General features: G+C 43.1%; 1 pseudogene; it reads left to right on the top strand.

Moving 5' to 3' along the window:
* Window positions 1-2,883: 2,883 nt before the first annotated feature.
* Window positions 2,884-6,092, top strand: LOC143682136 (RNA-binding protein 25 pseudogene; annotated as a pseudogene).
* Window positions 6,093-6,591: the final 499 nt, after the last annotated feature.

Raw genomic sequence — 6,591 nt, 5'->3', positions numbered from 1 at the left:
TCCTGGCTCATCTCAGGATTTCTGTCCCACATTGACAGGAAGATTTATACCCCTAGGAGTCATGTCCCATGTAGGGGTGAGGGCAGTGAGTTCATCTGCTAAGTTGGCTCAGAGAGAGAGGCCACCTCTGAGCAACAAACGAGGTTTTCTGGGGTGACTCTTAGGAATAATCATAAGTAGGCTTAGTTTCTTCTTTGCAGGAGTAAGTTTCATAGCGGGCAAACACCAAGACTGCGGGCTCAGCCTATTGAATTATAGGAAGGCTCAGCCTCTCTCTGCCCAATTCTGCAAGGAAAGTCATTGCCCTGCCCCCCTGCATAGGACATGACATTCAGGAGCGAAGGTCTCACTGGCGGCATGAGGCATGGCTCCCAGGGATGAGTCTGATCCTGGTACTGTGGGATCAACAATGCCTTCCGAACCAAGGGGAGGAAAGGAGGTATAATAAAATAAGGCATCAGAGGCCGGCCACGGTGGCTCCCCAGGCAGAGTTCTTGCCTGCCATGCTGGAGACCCAGGTTCAGTTCCCGGTGCCTGCCCATTCAAAAAATAAAGTAAAATGAGGCATCAGTGGCCAGGAGAGATCGAGTGGAGTCAAGAGGCTATTCTGGATGCAATGCTTAGGCAAGCTTCAATTAGATAGCACTGATTGCCAAGGTTTGCTAAACCCCAACCAGCATCACTCCTATTGACCCTTGAAAACACCTACAGCTTGAAATGAGACTCTATAAATGTTTCATGCACTAAGTTTGCTTTTCTGGAACTTACAATTCCCAGAAGGTTCCTAGGTCAGATAAATCCTGAAACCCAGAGGCACCATGTCAACTAAATTACATGCCCTATCCTTTAATGTGGACACCCCTTCTCAACATAAAAAAGTCAGAACAGGCATGGCCCAAAGATCCTTACAGACTGGGAGAATGATCAAAGGAGAAGGAGATATAACAGACAGAGTAGGATTTAACAAACAAGTATGGCTGCTGAATCACTATATTAATATTCCTTCTAGCCTCCAGTGTTGGGAACAGCTTGAAGGAAAACTGAGACAGTGGAATCATAGCCAATGTCAAACTCTGAGATCAGTTCTGTAACTCCTGGTTGAAGAGTGCTTTGAAAATTATTGCTTTTTACTTTCTTTGCTTTTAGTACATGTTATATTTTACAATAAAAATATTTTTTAAAAAGTTAACCAAGGTGAAATCTTTGCCTAATTATAACAGTAAAAATCACACTCACTGTGCTCTGCTGTTATGTTTTGAAATTGTACTCTGTAAATGGACAATAACAAGATAGCTTGTGATTAGTCCTGCTTGTATCCCCTTATCTCATTTGGCAACCCTGAAGTCGGGTGCCCTTGCACGTAGCATCTTATTCATATGAGTCAGCTCAGAATGAAACACCCTAAATTCCTGAACTATCTTGTTAGACCACGTCGGTTCTGATTAAGGCTAGCACACCTGACAGGGGCAGTCGCCTAAGGCTGTAGTTACTGCACACATACTCAGTAGTAGAGTATCTATGACCTCATCATCTCAAACTACCTCGCTTACTGTCCTAAGCCTGCCTTTGTTTGTACACTATAAAAACTGAAAGTTTCTCCAGTCTGGGAAGACAGAGTTGAGGCCTGCCCTTCTGTCCACGTGAGGTTAGCTTTTGATAAGGAAATTTTTTCTCCTCTCAAACTCCCTGTGCCTACTGATGGGCTCTGTGCACGTCGGGGGAGGACTCACTTTTCAGCCACTACAGAAGTATCACACTGAACTATCCGTGGAGAAGAGACTGGCACTTTTTTTTTTTTTTTTTTTACTGTAAATTGCGTGTTTGAAACTTTTGCAAGGAGTAGAAGTACACTTTTTCAAGTTTTTTTTTAATGTGATTTTATTGCAATATATTCACACACCATACAAACCATTCAAGTATACAATCACTTGCTCACAACATCATTGCAGTTTTGCATTCATCACCATGATCAACTGTAGAGCATTTTCATGACTCCAAAGAAGAAAAAATAAAATCCAAATCCTCTCATATCCCTTATCCCCCTCCCCCATTACTTATCGGTATGGTACATTTGTTACTGTTGATCAAAGAATATTAAAATACTACTATTAACTCTAGTTCATAGTTCACAATAAGTAGAATTTTCCCCATATATCCTCTATTATTAACTCCTTAGAACAGTGTCATACATTTGTTCTAGTTCATGAAGGAACTTTTTAATATTTGTACAGTAATCACAGATGTTGTCCTCCACAAGATTTACTATGTTTTAACCTCCAACTTTTCTTCTGGTGACATCCATGACTCTAAAATTCCCCGTTCCTCCACACTCACCCACCAGTCAGCACGTTAATTATTCTAATACTGTGCTACCTTCACTTCTATGCAGTTCCAAAAGTTTAAGTTCACCCTAGTTAAACATTCTGCACATACTAAGCAACCTCTCCCCATTCTTTTTTGTTGTTGTTTGTTTTTGTTTTGTTTGGCCTGGGCAGGCACTGAGAAACAAACCCAGGTCTCCAGCATGGCAGGTGAGAATTCTGCCACCGAGCCACCGTCGCACCACCCCTCTCCCCGTTCTTGAGCCTCCTTCTATAACCTGGTTATCTATATTCTACATTTTATGTCTATGAGTTTAAATATTATAGTTAGTTCATATCAGTGAGATCATAAAATTTTCATCCCTTTGTAGTCTGACCTATTTCACTTAATGTCCTCAAGGTTCATCCGTGGTATTGTGCACTTCAGGAATTGAAAATATTTCATCCGAACTCATCTTCTATGCTGAGTAACATTCCATCATATGCATATACCACATTTTGTTTATTCACTTGTCTGTTCATGGACATTTAGGTTGTTTTGGTAATGGTGAATAATACCGCTATGGACATTGTGCAAATGTCTGTTCAAGTCCCTGCTTTCAGATCTTCCTGGTATATCCTGAGTACCAGGATTGCCGGAGCTAAGGCAACTCTACACTTAGCTTCCGGAGGAACTGCCAAACCATCCTCCACAACGGCTGTCCCATTTCACATTTTCACCAGCAGTGAATGAGTTAAACAGTTTTGTTAAAAGCTAAAGACAGAGGGACTCCTAGTTAGAAAGACAAAGAAAAAAAGAAAGAGGATGCAAATAAGCAAAATCAGAAATGAGAGGGGAACTGGTCATTAACATGGACCCTGAAGAAATAAAAAGAATCCTAAGAGGAAACTATGAACAACTATACACCCACAAGCCAGATGACTTAGATGAAATGGACAAATTCCTAGAAACACACAAATAACCTACACTGACTCAACAAATAAGAGCTCAACAAACCAATCACAAGTAAAGAGAGTCAATCAGTCATCAAAATTCTTCCTACAAAGAAAAGCCCAGGGCCAGATGGCGTCATAGGGGAATTTTATCAAATACTCCAAAAAGAATTAAGTCAGGTGTTTGCGGCCCATGCAAGCAGGTGCCTCAGAACCAGTCCCACAAGCAAGCTGCATGCAGGAACCTCGAACCGGTGGAGCCCACGCATGACCTGGAGCCCAGAAGGCTGCAAATTCAGTACCGTTTCCTTGCCGCGGACCGCTGTGGTAAGAATATCTTTCCCCCTCATTTGAGTTGCCCTCCCATGGGAATCCCAGCACTCCAATCCCACATTTGCCTGCCTTTCCTCTACCTGTACCTTCAGGGCCCCTGATGATTCCAGTACCAATGAGCATTATGGCTCTGTCCAACTCTTAGCACCCACTGAGTCCATGGTTGGAAAGCATTTGGGAGCAAGAAAAGATCATCCAGGCTTAAAGACTAAAGAAAACGATGAAAACAGTGGTCCCGCTACTACAATTAAGGTTGGCAACATTTCTGAGAAAGCCTCAGACATGCTTATAAGACAGCTACTAGGTAAATGTGGTTTGGTTTTTGAGCTGGAAGAGAGTACAAGGTGCATCTAGAACCAAGCCTTTGGATTCTGTGAGTATAAGGAGCTGGAATCTACCCTCTGTGCAATCATGTTATTGCATGATCTACAGATTAGAGAGGAGTTGCTTGTTAAAGTGGATGCAAAAACAAACGTGAAATCGATGAGCGGAAAGCGAAGAAGAAAGCTTCTAACGGGAATTTCAGGCCAGAGACTGTCACTAATGAGGAAGCCTTAGATGAAGAAACAAAGAGATTATTCCAGTGAACTCAGTGCTTCCCCCCAGGAATCTAACTCTCACTGCAGGAAGAAGAAGGAAAAGGAGGAGGACATTTTCCGCAGACTCCTAGCGGCCCCACTTATCACTAAGGAGGATATAAATGCTCCAGAAATGGAAGAAGACAAAAGAGACCTGATATCCTGAGAGATCAGCATATTCGGAGACACGCACAAGAAACTGGAAGAAGGGAAAGGCAAAAAGGAGAAAGACAGACAGAAAATAGAGAAAGAATGGAGAGAAAGAGAGAGGGAGGGTGGAAAGGAATGAGAAAGGCGAGAATGGGACCAAGAAAGGGAACGGGGGCGTGAATGAGAAAAGGAGGAAGGACTGGGCGCAGGGACGAGAAGGGGTTAGGGATGGGAACCGGCCAGAAGAGAGAGACTGAGACCTGGACCAGGAGAGAGAGATGACTGAAATCGAGAGATCAAGAAAGCAGCTCAGGCTGCAGCAAGGATTGGAGTAGATTAAGAGAGAAGAGCAGAGACCTCAAAAGGGAATGAGAGTGGGAAAGAGAGAGAGAAGGAGGACAGGAGCGAGAAAGAAAGACAGGAAACCGGATCAGAAGATGATGCAGAAGATGTATATCAACAAAGGAAACGAGAAAGAAAACTCCGAGAGAAAGAAGCTGCTTATCGAAAGCGTTTTAAGAATCGGGAAATCTGAGAATGGAAGAAAACCCAAGAAGATGAGAAAAAGGCTAAAAGAGAAGAAGAAAGAAGAGAAACGGTGAAAGAAGCCAACTCAAAGAATTCTTAGAAGACTGTAATGATAACAGAGGTGACCCCGAATGTTACAGGGGAACCGCTCTTCAAGAAAGGCTGCGGGAGAGGGAAAAGGAAATGGAAGCAGGTGAGCGGGACAGGAGGAGGGAGAAGGAAGAGTCGGAGGACATCGGGCAGCGCCTTGGGGCAGAAGGGCCCTCAGACCAGACGCAGAGCTCCAAAGGACGGAACTAGAGGCTGAGAGGCGCAGACAACCACAGATAGAGCAAGAGCCAGAGTCCGAGGGAGGGGAAGAAAAGCAAGAAAAAGAAGAAAAAACGAGAAGAGCCCATGGAAGAGGACGCAGGGCCCGAGCCAAAGCCGTGTCTCCCACCGACGCGGGGGCCCGGCGCTCTGTCCCTTCCGCCTCCCCGCAGTGGAATGCAACCCCCAGCGCTCCGGGGGGAGTCTCATGAAAACTCACCTAATCACCAACAACCGGAGGAGCATGGGCCACAGATAGGACGGAGTCTTAAACTGGGTGCGTCCAGTAGTCCTGGTCAACCTAATGCTGGGAAGAGAAAGAAACTCCCTGGAAAGAGCGTCTTTAACAAATTTGAGGATGAAGACAGTGACGATGTAGCCCAGAAAAGGAAACTGGGTCCCTCGGATTACAGGGAAGATGGTAAAAATGCTGCCAAAGGCATTCTCAGCACTGGAGGAAAATGCAAACACGTTAAGAGTCTCCTTTAGAAAATCCTGCCAGCAAAACCTGAGCTCTTGACTGGTCTACTGTGGATTCCATATTGATGGAACAGCAAATCACGGATTAATAAGAAAACCATAGAATACGTAGGGGAAGAAGAGGCTACAATAGTTGATTTTGTTTGTTCTAAGGTTATGGGTCACAGCTCACCTCAGAGCATTTTCAGTGATGTTGCCATGGCAGTTAATGAAGAAGCAGAAGCTTTTATGGTCCGAATGTGGAGATTACTGATACACGAAACAGAAGCCAAGAAAATTGGTCTTCTGAAGTAAAACTCTTTTTACATTCAGAGTTCCATTTCCGATTTCTTCTTCTTCCTCATCATTCAAAGGACTTTGAAGTTTTCTTTGTCCTCAAAGACATTTGTGAAACCTATAATTTTTTTTTTTAATGTAGAAAATGTGAAAAGTTTTTGGTCCTCTGATTTGCTGATTGTGTACTCCCTTGGCTGTAAAGTTATCTGAATCCTACCTTGGTTCATTTTATACTCACCAAGTACAAATTAACGGTATGTTTTATAAGCAGCAGCTACTATACACAGTCTGTCTAATTTTGTTCTGCTAATTTGTTCCTTGTAAATATTAAAATGACTCCCCAATTTGAAAAAAAAAATACTAAGACCAATCCTGCTCAAACTCTTCCAAAGTAATTGAGGAAAATTGATCACTACCTAACTCATTTTATGAAGCTAATATCATTCTAATGCCAAAACTGGGTAAAGATACTACAAGAAAGGAAAACTACCAGTCAATCCTCCTAATGAATATAGAGGCACAAATTCTCAACAAAATACTAGCAAATCGAATCCAACGACACTTTAAAAGAATTATTACACCACAACCAAGTAGTATTTATATCAGGAATGCAAGGGTGGATCACACAAGAAAACAACGATTAGGCGGATCCTCCAGGTTCCAGGTCAAGATGGCGGCTTAAC

Source organism: Tamandua tetradactyla, chromosome 5 (genome assembly GCF_023851605.1).
Source record: "Tamandua tetradactyla isolate mTamTet1 chromosome 5, mTamTet1.pri, whole genome shotgun sequence".
In the NCBI taxonomy this organism is placed as follows: Eukaryota; Metazoa; Chordata; class Mammalia; order Pilosa; family Myrmecophagidae; genus Tamandua; species Tamandua tetradactyla.
This window is presented reverse-complemented; position numbering and strand designations above follow the sequence as displayed.